This window comes from Passer domesticus, chromosome 2, assembly GCF_036417665.1.
Source record: "Passer domesticus isolate bPasDom1 chromosome 2, bPasDom1.hap1, whole genome shotgun sequence".
Classification (NCBI taxonomy): Eukaryota; Metazoa; Chordata; class Aves; order Passeriformes; family Passeridae; genus Passer; species Passer domesticus.
In genome coordinates, this window is record NC_087475.1 from 68,738,704 (window position 1) to 68,753,027 (window position 14,324).

A 14,324-nucleotide genomic window follows, 5' to 3' on the forward strand; every position below is an offset into this window, starting at 1 on the left:
GTGGTAATTATTAACTAAAACCTAGATCAATCCTATTTATACTTTGGCAGCACCAATAAGTAAGACACTGAACTGAAGCTCCTTCACTTGTTTCTTCCAGAGCCTGTCAATAGTCAAGGAAAATAAATGGCCTCATGATGTTACTCTAAGTCAGTCTAGACAACTTCTGAAGAAGGCTACATTAGCTACATTATCCAAAACCTGTCAGGATGCAGTGGACTGTACTCCCAAAGCAAGAAGTCCATTTTTTTGGGACAAAAATCTCACCATAAGCTGGTGGCACAAATCTGTCACTTCAGCTGTCACTTTACCTGCGTGTCTGAGAAATGAAAGCTTTATTCTTTTGTGTGTGTGTGTGTGTGTGTGTGTGTGTGTGTGCGTGTGTAAATATGCAGCGTGGCCTCCAGTTCCATGTGTTGTTTTCGTTTTTTTTTCTTAGAAAGGATGTTTTCATGTCTTAGGACAACACAATTACCAACTGGTCTGAGCCAATACGTGGGGTTTTTTCCCTAGCAGACAGCCTAACAAACTCTGTGCAATATTAACCATGCAGAAAGGTCAGCCAAGCACTTGCAGACATCCAGATCTCCCTTGTTGCTCCTTGAGTTCAAAGTGTGGCTCCATTGTGTCCATGTTGCTGAGCAAGCACACTTTCAATTGTGCCCCAGGTAAGCAGATCAGGATCTGACTTTTAGCCTCTTTGTATTGGTGATTACTGAACGTTCCACTTTTGATAATATGTATAATGTATAGTACTGTGTCATTATAGTCTTCCTTCAGGCTCTGCTGAGATTTTCTTTGCTAGGTATAGAGTCAGTGCATGCAATCAAACTCAACAGTGTTCTGACTGAGTAGAACACTTATATCCCAATCGGGCTGAATCTTCTGGGATACTTAATTTTAGATAAAATAACTCTATTACTGCTTTAGATTCATTTAACTGTTTCCCCTGAGGTAATACCATGCTTCAATGCAGCAAACCCCTTTATCATTTTAAGATCTCCAGAGAAAAGCTAGAAGCTGTATACCAGTAGCATCTGTGGTGGAACAAGTGATCTCAGTGCCTAAAACGACCATCTCCTGTTTAATGCCCCTTCACAAACATACTTCCAACTGCATACGACATCCAGCCAGTTGAAAATAGCCTTATGTTATAGATTTTGCAGTCTCAGCATTTCCACTCGGGACACAAAAGTATTTGCTAACACTTGGAAAAACTGCTTAAAAAAATCACCACCTGATTTAGATTTGAGAGTTTTCTCTGCTTCTGCCATCGCTGCATAACAGTACTAGTTCTTTGTTCTGTCTGTTAAATGCAAACTGATAAACTGTGAAATTTTACTTCCACTTCCTCATCAATAGCTGTTTCCAGTGGAATGATGTCCACCAGCATTCTAGATTTACCTTCGTCATTCCTGCCCGAACACCACAGACTACAAGGCAAATAAGCTCTTTCAAGTCCAGTTTCCTTGAGAAAAAGCAGCCTTCCATACCTGTTCCTTCTTTCTCACATGATCATACTACTAACATGCATTCACTGTACATTCAGAATTACTTAGAGACAGCTAGTGACTGGTTGTATTGAAATTAGAAACAGGGTGTTGTCAGGTTCAAAATAAATCTGCTGATGAAATAAATGTGGTGCTGTGGAATGCTTGGGAAGATGTTGAAAGCTCCTGTCTCTTATCTGTAAGTACCAAGTCACTCTCAACTCCACTTTTTTCCAATGCCTTATTCTGTATCGTGGTCACTCTAGTTTGTTGATGAATGGGTGAAAGAAGGGATGGCAGAGACACAAGGGAAAAGAAGTTGCCTCTCTCCTAAGAAGGGGGGTGTTAAAGAGGTGGATACAGCCTTGCTCTTCCAGTCCTGGAGATATGGATTTGTCTGGCAAGAGGAGTTCAGAGCTGAGGGAGAAGAGAAAGGACAGGAGTGCCCCTTGCTGACTCCTGCCATGCAGCTCATGAGACACAGGCTTCAGCTGGTTTTTAGATAGGAGTGGAGCCCTGATTGCAGTGGCTGAAGAAATGGATGCATTTCCATGGGGTCTGTTGAGCCTGTATGAACAAGTGACAGGTGCCCAGAAAAACTGCAGGCCAAGAAGGGAGTTGCCAAATGAATTTTTTCTCTTTTAGGGTAGAAAATCCTGGAAAGCAGAGTGACTGAATCATTCACAAGGGTAAAATAGATTTAACAATTTAGATGAGGGATCTGGAGGAACTGGATCTCAACCCTAACAATTGCACACCTATGAAGATTCCAGTCTGTGGTCTCTGATGCAGTATAAAAAGGACGAGAAAAATAATTTCATTCTTCTCATTGCTGTTTTAATTTCTGTTTGTGATACACTGTTATCATTTTGGAACCAATTTCATTCAGTCTCCACAGGATGGCTCAAAAACTTGAATCCTGTGTCTTAGCCTAGAGCTGATAGAACTCTGGAGATGTGTATGGTGACTTTGCATATACAGTCATCCTATCTCTTCAGTTCAGGCACAACTGAAGCATTTCTCTTCACTCTTCAAATTCCCAGTATTTTAAAACTCCTGCCAAAATGCCATATCTTCTATGAAAAGAAAGATCCACGGGGACTTAAATGAAGAAATAAAAAGCACTGCTATTCAAAAATGAAAATGCAATGCTGAGTTTTACGTACATGAAAGTTGAAAATTTTATGCATTAAATTCAGTGAGGGAAGAATGTGTTGCAAAATTGCTTCTATCAACATATCTTTAGATCACTTTCTTTAGGTAAATTGAAAAGAATTACTCCTGTACTAGCCAAGTCTGTACTTCAATAAGCATTTGAATGACAACACAGTTCAGATACTTATTTCTTGTTGGTTTCACCTCATTAAAATATTGGTCTCATTTGCTACAAGACAAAGACTGGCTCACAAAGAAATAGAATTGGTTTTAAAAACTACTGTAGTGTGTTATTTCTTTGTAAAATTTTTCTGCCTAAATGACTCTTTTGCAGTTAAGGGTTATATCACATTAAACTGAACTGAGATGAAACTTTGTAAACTAGTAATTTAAAATATATTACACTAAGCTGCCGCATCACTAAATACACAGGCAACGCTGGCTGCAGGTGCATAAACATTTTTCAGGGCGACAGTTATATGATGTTCTTTAATAAACACAACTGTTATGTTACACAAAATCAACTTCCACTGAAGAGCAAAAACTTAGTTCCATATGAAGTGTGGAGTACTGAAATGTGACTTACAGTCAACTGAGAAGCCGTTTAGTCTTTTAGTGCTGTTGTCTACTAACATAAATGTACTTGGGAGCCATTTCCAGTTACTCTACCAAGGGTTTACTCCTGTGTTTCTAAGATTGGCTCAAAATCACCAGGAAGTCAAGACATGTATTACCAAGACAGTAGGTATGCACATTACACAAGGTCTGCCTCTTCAAATTTGGACCAGATTAGGCCAACCAAGACAGAGTGTGCTGCGGCAGTCCAGACTTGCAAAGAGGACCCTTCTAATAAAAGAGAAAAAAAACCCCAAAAACCTTGACAATAAAAGAGAAAAAAAACCCCAAAAACCACAAAAACCTTGCAATTAACTTCACCTCTATGTGATATGAAAACATAGATGCATGGCCAGTAGTCATTTTGCATTAAGCATTTCTTCACAGCTGCTACCTAAGGCACTTCTTCAATAACTGAAAGTCTGATAATTGACATAGTAAGTAGGCTTGCAGCAATGAAATTTAAGGTTTTTATTTTCTTTGCAGCCAAGTAATGAGAAGTTCATGGTCAGTTCATCACACATTGTCTCTGCTGATCCTTCCTCTTGAGGGAGAGGACTCCTCACTCAGTTACCCTAATCCAATGTGGGCCCCTGCCTATGGGAGATAGTCCTCCATGAACTTCTCCAGTGTGAATCCTTCCCATGGACTATAGTTCTGCATGAATTGCTCCAACATGGGTCCCTTCCATGGGATGCAATCCTCTGGAACAGGTTGCTCTAGCATATGTCTCCTGTGGGGACCTGCCAGGAAACTTGCTCTGGATGGGCTCCTCCATGGGCTGCAGGTGGATCTCTGCTTCCCCGTGGATCTCGTGAGCTACAGGGGCACAGCTGGCCCTCTGCATGGTCTTTACCACAGGCTGCTGGGGAATTTCAGTTCCAATGCCTGGAGGACATCCTCCCTCTCCTTCTCCACTGACTCTGGTGTCTGCCAGGCTGTTCCTCTCACATATTCCTCTCACATATTCTTACTCCTCTCCACAGCTGCAATTGCTCCTCCACATTAACTTTTCTCCTTCTTAAATCTGTTATCCCAAGAGCTCTACATACATCACTGATGGGCTTGGCTCAGTCAGTGCCAAGCCCATCTTGGAGCCATCTGGATTTGCTCTGTTGAACATATGGGAATCTTCTGGTAGTTTTCACAGAAACCACCCCTGCTACCAAACCCTTGCAACAAAAATCCAATACTTTGGTAATTCCATGCTAATGCCCTGGGGGCCTCAGGGCATCTCAAAAGATGCCAGTGTTCAGGCAACTGAATCAAGCTCTTGGCAGTTCAAGGAGATCTAAGCAATGTAATATGTGCAACCTAGAGAGTGATTCAGTTCAGCCTAAAGTAAGCACCAAGGAAATTCACCTGACCAAACATGTATGCCTGGTCCCATCTCTAGCAGCCAGCCTATGGCATCTGGAACATCTGCATTGGAGTTGCTGATATTGCACAGAGGGCTGTTTTCATCTGCCTACTATGGTTGAAAATACTTCTGGCTAGGTATCCCACCTGTCTTCCACTTAATATTCCAAAACAATAAAAATCACATGCAGATCTTGTATCATATCCATCAGCTTTGGCTAGATAATATGGTGACTCTATGACTGTCAAACCACACCATCTACCCTCGTGTGGTCAGCCAAATGTGGGAGATCCATGTCCAGTCACAATGGCCACTGCAAGTCAAGCAGAATACCCTTATACATTCAGAATGGTACCCAGTGTCATGTGTAAAGATGGGAGCCGTGACCATAGTGGTTGGTTGCCAGTTACACAATCTGCTACTGCCAGATTTCTGTGAGTTCTGCATTATCCAGCTCTTTTTGAAGGCATGTGGGTGTCTGAATCTCAAACAGCTTCTCTCTACTGGTACTATGAGATAAATTTTTATCTTAACACCATTTATAATCCTATACATTATACATCTACTTCTATCATTAATATGTGGATTGCTTTATCCTCATCTGAAATCCAAAGAGATCTATTCTTTTGAGCAGTAAGATGTCCATCTATTTCTTAGAGTGAAATTAGACAGAGGATAACATTTAACAGTGTCAGGGTCTTAACACTTCTTCCTGAACAGGAGCCAGTCTGTTTAGGTTGTTGTCCCCCTTAAGCGATGGACTTACAACCCCTTATTTAGACTAAACTATCAAGGGCCAAACCATCAAGGAAGCCATGTGTGCTACTACTGCCTTCAGTTCTCTGAGATTATTTGTGAAACTATTTTGAATATTCTCAAGGTCAGTGATTAGATTTCTACCAGCCTCTCTGAGTCATGCCTACGGTGCATATCTGCTGCAAATCAAAGAAGGATGAGCAGTCCAATAAGGAGGGACAAGCTATACCACAATTATAATGTGGGTAGCTGAAGGCATAAGTAACAAAAGTGCCACAGCGATGAAGTAACATGTTGGTACATCAGTGTTTCAGTCTTCCTCATCCATCAGGTAACTCCAGAAAATATTAGCATCTGAGGGATTCTAAAGCAAAAAGTGTTTTGTATTTCTGCTCATTGGCTATGAGGAAACTCCCAAATTGTAGCTGAAGGAGGTATTGATTAAGCTTTGATATATGTATATTTGAGCTATATGTAAGGAAGCAAGCTTGTTCTCTAGAATTGTTGGGCTACTAGGAAGGTTATCTACTATTTGGAGCTGCATCTTAAGCAAGCATTTTCCAAGTGTAAATCTTTGATTTACAATGTTCATTCACATGTGCACAGAATGTGCAAATGCAAAAACTCACCTTGAAAAAAAATTGTTTTCAGCCCCTGTAACTATGTTCAAATGCATTCTTTGCTGGAAGAATGTACACCCTTACCAGTATGGTGCATGTATTCTTCATCCAAACAATTTTTTGTTTTTAAATTACAAAAAATTTCCTTGTAGCAAAAAGTCATTTATATATACACAGCAAGGCAGTCCACCCCTAGAGAGAAAAGCAGACCCCTGCCATTGTGAAACATGCTTCGTAGGAGGCAGCAGTAAGTGACTTTTAAATTATTAGATATTTTTTAAAGATATACTGCAGTAAGGCATCATCAAGCAATTCCTTCTTTAGACTGAAATAGAGAAAGGACTCTTTGCAAGGAAAGTGGGGGGAGAAAGTAATTTCCAGACTGATGTCTCTGTTAGGTACCAGGGAGTAGCAACTGAGTGAGCTACAGTTTTTGGGGCATGCTGTCAAATCAGGTTTCATTAGGGTAATGTGTAGTTACAAAGGCTGATATGGCACTTTTCTCTCTGATTTATGTCGCTTAGCCATAGATACAAAGAAAAGTTAATTTGGTCTTTTTTTATTAACTTAGCATTTAAGTCCCTCTAGGCCTGGCTTTCAGCTGACAAACACATGTTCACTGAAAGGAAGGTATCTGTGTCTATTTCTCTTTATTATTTCTATCTTCAGTTCAAAAGTTTTTAACTTAAAAAGCTGAAAAATTTGAGGAAGGTGATCTGCTAAATACATCCACTTATTTTTCATGCCTATTTTTCATTGCTGCCTGAGAGTCCCTCTTATGTATGCAAGGGCTTTTCTGGATGTTCCCTTACAGTGGATGTGCTGTGAGGGCAGAGCATCAATGCCTGCAGTGTGCAAGGCTTGTCTTAGCATGTTTGTTATTACTATTTCAGCAGGCCAGGAGCAGTTTCCTGAGGATCACAAATGAAAGTCAGAAAATGTGATTTTTCAAAGTGAGGATGGTGTCTCCAAAAAAACCTGAGCAAAATTTCACACCATGGGGAGAGAATGATTCCCAAAGCTACGGGCATCCTCCAGATCCATCTCACAGCCATCAGTGCAGTCAGCACTGGAAGACCTCAAGGTCAGTGGATTTGGTCTCCAGAGACTGCAGCACTACTCTTGTCTCTTACAAATGCTGACAGGCTTGGTTTGGTGGCAGAGGATCTGCCTGGTTTGACATCTTCAAGCCATGCCCCTTACACACTCATAATCTGCCTGGCAAGGCGTTTCATGTTTGCCTGTAACAAGGTGTTCACACGGCCCTCTGTAGCTCCCCAGGACTAACACGATGTGTTTTGATTTCTAACTCCTCTTTTGCAGTGTCCAAAACAGATCAGGTGTCTCATTTCACACATATCATTGCTCAGCTGTATCCTGTGCTGTTCCTATTCTCCACCTAAGCCCCAGACCATACCATATATAATACAGTCACTTCTACTCCTACTGTGAAAGGACATCACACTTCACAGCAGCATCTTGACTGTACTTTCACATTACTGTTTTAGCTTAGGTTAAGGATTTCCATTTTTATTCTTAAATCACTCTCCATGCTTTCTTTGGCCAGCATTGTGTTGGACCTACATTTGAGCAGCATTAAATGGGGCTGCAGAGTGAATTCTCTCAACAGCAAATATCAGCTAAATACCCATGAGGAGGTGGCCACTCCTTAAAGAAGAGCTAGGAAGGCTCTTAACTGTGAAACGTGTAGGACTGCCTTTCTTTGAGTGTCAGCTTCACCTACAACACGATATAAGGGAGATGATCTTTAAGGTCCCTTCCAACCCAAACCATTCTATGATTTTGTGATATTAAGGCAGTATAAAAAGAATGAAGCCTTTCAGCAAAATCTTTTTAATACACAATGGAATAGCATATTAGTAAAAATGCTACTATGGGCGTAACTGTGTTAACTGTGGCTTAGTTTGTGTCTCTTCTAAAATGGGACTTAAGTTCACCAACAGAACATCTTTATGCTTCTTTACCAGGAGGCATGGATGCATGAGAAGGTCTCTGGTTGGTAACAAGTGCTATCTCATCTGCAGTAACAGTCTGTCCAGATGTGTTTGGTGCATGCAGCTGTGAAGTTGTCATGTCTTAAATGAAAGGCTTCCCCTCCCTTTCTCCTCCTGCAGCTGCTTGACCCCAGTAGTCAGTACTGCAGCCACTCCAGGGACCAGGGAGGTCACACATAAGGGCTTGTGGAGTAAAGTCCTAGCTCCAAAGTCTGGGACTTGCACTCAACAGGGAGAATGCTAGGGAGAAGCTGTTGCATTGTACATCTACAGCAAACCCTTCCCCGTCAACACCCAGCCCTTCTGCTTCAGCAGAGCGGCCTGCCTTTTTTCAAAGATAATCAGTAAAAATTATGTGACTAATAATCCAACCACTTCTGTCCTTCCTGACATGCACCCTCTTTTTCCAGTAACCCCTCCTCTGATGCACTCAAATGGAGCCAGGGAGTGGCACATGAAGGACAGGGGCAACACACCCATAAACATGAGACAAACTTATTTTTGCATAGGATTTTAATTTCTATTCCTATTTGGACATAGGAAATGTTTTGGTCACCCACATCCCCTAATCTGTTTGAGTGAAGTAATCCAGCCATATAGGGCATGAAACAAGAGTGGTACTTCCAGAGCCACACTGTGCTAAACTAACCTACAGGTCCAACTGTATTGATGAATAAAAGAGAACTGTGATGTACATGTACGCTCATCCCCTAATCTGTTTTATTGCTGTTCTGTCTGCTTTTGCACAACTCTCTGCAAGACAAATCTGCTACAAAGAGGAGCAGCCACAACCACTGCAGACCTGAGCCAAATGGTGCTGCCTAGCCCTAGGCACAGGAATCCGTCTCTTTTATTTACTTTTCTTCAGCAGCATGAAAATGGCTAAAAGTGCAATTAGCCCCTTCTGTTTGGTACAAGGATTTTCTTTTTTTCTTTAAATCTACGCATGCAGCAATAACTGGCAAAACACCTCTGTAGCTTATCTAGCCTGCTTCCCTACCAGCTCCTATTCAGAGGACACATCTGTACGTACATAAAATTCTGTGCAGATTTCTGAAAGTTGGTATAAACATCTACGTAAGTCCTTACAAACTTCTGTTTCCAGCTTTTAACCAGCTGTTGTACTTTGTTTTACCAGTTGAAATGGCCTCAGATTGCATTGGGGAGGTTTAGGTTGGATATTAGGAAAAATTTCTTTACTGAAAGGGTTGTTAAGCAGTGGAACAGGCTGCCCAGGGAAATGGTTGAGTTACCATCCCTGGAGCTATTCAAAAAACATATAGATGTGGCACTGAGGGATATGGCTTAGTGGTGGACTTGGCAGTGCTGGTTAATGGCTGGACTCAATGTTCTTAAGGATCTTTGCCAAACTAAATAGTTTTATGATCCTATGTTCATACTGCTGCCTTAGGGATAACACTCCACCCACAGACGTACCATTGTTATTGCTGTGATGTGAAACCCTTTACTCTTCTCTGTTCTGCTCCACTTTGACACTTTGTGTGATGCCAATCTGCACAGAGTGATTGAATTTCCCAAATTCAGGAATATCAAGGATGAAAATCTTGAGTGCTTCTTTTCAGGTGGGGTGGATTGGTCTAGGTAAGGCTAAGGGCACTCATGGTGCCAGGAACTGCGAGGAAAGGAAGGTATAAGAAAAGTTATTGTCAGGCCAGCTGGGCAACTGCACATTGTTGATTCCATGAAATGCTTGCTGATGGGCTCAGGAGTGTAAGCAAGAGCTCTGATTCACATATGTTAAGTGAAGGAGAAAAATTTATAGCAGTTAATGTATTTTATATTTATGATCTAAATGAATAGTGTAGTTACCATGTCTCAGACAAGTTTACAAACATTCCTAATCCTCTCACTTCTGAGAAAGTTACACGATCGTCAACTAGATAGGGAAGAAATTCAGTGTGTACACACATGCATGACATATTTCTAAACACTGGTGATAAAACTGGTGCTAAATGGTGGTAACTTTAGATCACAATTATACAGTACAGCATTGCTTCATTTATTCTCCTGCCTTAGATTTGCAACACTTACCTTCCTTTCTCACAAAAAAAGAATTTATTTTTGAGCTCACAAAACTTGACAATACTTGAGCTGCTAGCATGTAGCATACTGTCTGTCATTAATATTATTAACTTGCTTCTTTAAAGTCCCTAATCTATAATAATTTTGACTTTTACCTAAAGTTTTTTTTGGCACTCAGGGGGAAGAAGGGAAAGTCAAGATGTCATCAATGTGAATGTGAAAGCTTTGGACAGGGATGAAAGGCACTACAATAATACAAGTTGTTGCAGTGGTTATCAGTAGCTTCCAACAGAGATTTGTCTTCAGAGGGCAAGACCCTAATGATGCTACAGAAAGGATCTCATTAAATATCCAAGTTAAGAAGACTAGTTCAAAAACAAGATGGATAAGGCACAGTGTTCTTTAAATGACTGCTGAACATTTTTGAGGATTAGCCTTCCTTGCTGGTAAATGTACATTAAACCGAAAGTTATTATTAAGGTGATTTTATCTTAGTGAGTTTGTCATCCAAATGGGATTTTATAGGATATGTTGGGAATTTTCCAACAGAAACTATTTTTGGAAAAATGCAGCTTTATCAAAACCACAGGGTTTTTTTATGGAAATGTACATGCCAGCTTTGACACAGATGGAATTTTCACATCAGAAAATCAAAGTAGAGAAGCCTAAGTCATAACAGCCTTCTAGCTTGGCTCATTTATCTAGCTATGGGGAAGACTGAGATTTCTGGATGTGCATGACTCTGCCTGAAGATCTGTTTTCTACCCTCGAGGAAAGTACTCCTTTCACCCAGCTGTGCTGGGATGAGTTGTTTTTCATCTAGAAGCAAGAGAGTGAGAAAATGAGGTTTGCTTTGCAGCCCAGTGGTCATGACTCACATGTGCAGTGTCATTGCCAGAGATGCAATGTGACGATAGCACCAACACACAAGAAAAGAAACCAAAGGGCATTCATGTCTCTGGTCAGATAACAGCAGAGAAGATTCAGTGATCTGCCTTCTCCCATTTTAGTTCCAATTGCATCTTGTGACTGCAGACAGACACAGTATGCATGGAAAATACACTTGGCAGCAGACACCGTCAGAACATGGTATTCCAGTGATATAAAGGACTACAAAAGGAGAAGACACTCAAGAAGGGACAAGTATTTCATCTTTCCAAGGGAGTGACTGATGACGAAAGCTTAGATACATTCTAGAGAAACACTCTGTGATCGGTAAAAATAAGAGGCTTTTGCTTCCACATATCTTATCTCTTGGCAGGAATTCAGCCATTTCAGATTTTCTCCAGGTATCTAGAATTGCTAAGTAAGCATGCCACTGCAATAAAAGAACATGCTGTAGCAAGATAATAAATGTGACTTGCTTAACAACTGTGTTATCTTGTATGGCCAGGCACAAGAGTAGATAGCATAATCTAAGCATACATGTGCCTTTTGCAAAGAGTATAACAAACTGTAAGTCAAACTCTTTGAATTATCATCCACCCATTTGCAATGTAGCCACCCCCCTTGAAAAATACATATAGACAGAAATTAAATATGAAAATTGTAATGGAATTTATGACAAAACATGAAGCCTCATACCTAGTGGAGAAGAGTCACCCACACTTTCTTTCTGTGCTGCAAAAATACCTTTTGCAATTATACTGCCATGAATGGACTTCTGCCAATTTAATGCTTTGTTTCCCACTACAAGCTGTCATGACAGGTGTGATTTTTGTACCTTGTATTGTGGGAACACCTGACCTTCACATTAATGTCTTCATACCGATAACAGCTAAAAGCCCTTCCCCACTGCAATACTTCACATTCTTTTGTCTGCTTGGTTTCTGTCTGATTAAAAGTCCAGGGTTCATTTTGAAGCAAAGCAAGAACATTTTCAAGTATTTCCAATCAAGCTTTCATTTGTTAAACATGAAAGTGTTTGCAGACATACTAAGTTGTTTGTACCAGATATAGCTATAGATAATGATGTTAATCTTTTTTCTGGTCATACTTTATATTTAAAATACAATTACAAATGGCTTTAAGTAGATTAGAATTATTACTTTAGAATCAAAATCCTACCATGAGGCCTGATAGGTTGCTTTGAAAACATTGTTTGCTATCTTCCAGAATACATACAGTATACCAATTTTCTGTAGCTATGTAACATGTTTATAGTATTTATTAATCATTAACTAGCCTCTTATAATCTTATTTTCATTCTTTATACTAAGCCTTTAAGACTTGGTGCAAAGAATAATATTTCTCTATTCTTTACCATCCCTTTTTATCAGATACTAGTCTTCTGAGAATTTTTAACTGGTGCATCTTCTTTATGAATGGAATGCACACCACCAATTTAAAACACAGATTATGGATTTTTAGTTCTCACTTAAAGGAAGGAGTTAAATGATACTCAAATCTTGAACTGAGCCTTGGCCCAGGACTGTATTTGACCCCAGAGACTTCATCACTAATGCAAACTCACCAACCAGTTACAGTCAGAGTGGCAGAGGTTTTTGAAACCACTTGTGCTTTGCCTTATCTTATGATTGTAAGGTGTAGATGACCTCTTAGGTGACATCCAGGTCAAACTGGAATTTCATCCCCAGTGTCATTTCCTAGATGGAATGAGCTGGAACCAAATCTCAAGCTCCATTCACCTGCTGGACCTGTACAGGTGTCCCATAATGTCCTGCTCAGTGTATTGGTGTGGGATGTATCCAGCAACAACTTTCTCTTGGGCACTTCTGGTCCCCTGCTGAACAGTGACTACAACAGTAGTCTAAGAATACTGCTCGAACTACTGGAATGAGAATATCAATTTCATTTCTATCTGGGTATTAATCACTACTGATTAAAATCCTTGTTTTAAAAGGAAAACAAGATTTCTCTGCTTGGAGGGCATGTATATGCTGTATTTGCTTCTTTTTACTTTTTATTCTATAAGAGTTCCAATGCAATATTTCACCAAAAGGAAGAAGTTGGGATTTTATGTGATCTCATTTGCATGCACAGTGTGCCTTGCCTTGTAAGAATATATTTAACTTGCTTCTTTCCTTTGTTAGCATGTTTTACTATTAGAAGTGATGGCTCATAAAAAGATTGGGGTTTTGTACTGCAGTCTTCAATGTGGACAACCTGAAAAACATGCTCCTGAAGTTTATTTTTTCACCCTTCAAAAATTGTTTTGGTTTTTATATGTGAGCATGTCTAGAAGAGTCATGTAACTACCACTGAATGGCCCAATTGGGGAAACTATATTCTCCAGATGCAATAAAAGTTACTTTATTTTATTTCCTGTTTTCTGGGGAGGAAATGACTTCTAAAAGTCTCCTATGATTTTGCAAGAAATAAAAGAAGATAATTTAGTTCCTTCAAATTATACATTTCTACAGCATTCCTTTTAATAAAAATATGCCATTTTCAGAAGAAGTAAAAGAGGGATTTTCTAATTGCAATGTTTTCATTTAATTAGATTTAATCAGATATTTTGTAGCACACTGAATGTGTACATATGGGCGTTCGATAAAATTCTTATTACTCTCATGTCTCTTGAAGATACTTATAAACACTGAATGACAGACTACATTTCACCAAATTTACTACAATATTTTTTAATTAGAGGCAGATTTCAGTTTAGTCATGATAAAAAGCTCAATTTTAATTCCATGTAACCATTTGGAAAACTTTGGTACTGCTGTAAAAATGTAGAGGAATTTTCAAACTTTTAGTTTGGTTAACTCTACAGTGCATAGTATTGATAGCAACAGTAAAAATGTCCTGTGTGCTAAAACTAGACCTAAAGAGATAATGTAATTATTAAATAGCTTCAAGTACATTGAAATACATTTGAATTTCTTGATGAAATATTCTGGTACTTTCTAAAAATGTGCCTTGCAATCTGTGGCAATTGCTATTCTTTCAAAATGTTGAAATATATTTTAGAAGATACTTTATCTGAAATAATATTTTGTCTTTTGGCTAGCCTCTTGCCTCTGTTAATTACTTAGACTGTAGGAAGAGGAAGAGATTTAGCTTGAATCCATGATAACTCCTCAAAATCTAGACTCTGTGTAGTACATACCACCTTTATGAGAATCTATAAAACTCTTCTCTTACATTTCACAAATTGTAAAGTCGTCCTGTAATACAAAATAGGTATTAGATCCCTTGGAAAGAGCTGTTTGAAAATCTTGTAAAGGAAAGCCCTTCCCCCACCCTCAAGCATTCATTTGTAATACTTCTAAGGGGTAGATTTTCAAGGTATTGCTCTCCATCTGTA

General features: G+C 39.5%; 1 long non-coding RNA gene across 1 annotated transcript; it reads left to right on the plus strand.

The window, feature by feature from the left end:
• Positions 1-367: 367 nt before the first annotated feature.
• On the plus strand, positions 368-13,942 carry LOC135294155 (uncharacterized). Its single transcript, XR_010356311.1, has 3 exons — positions 368-668; positions 6,890-7,080; positions 10,233-13,942. It is a non-coding gene; the product is annotated as an uncharacterized LOC135294155 (long non-coding RNA).
• The last annotated feature ends 382 nt before the right edge of the window (positions 13,943-14,324 follow it).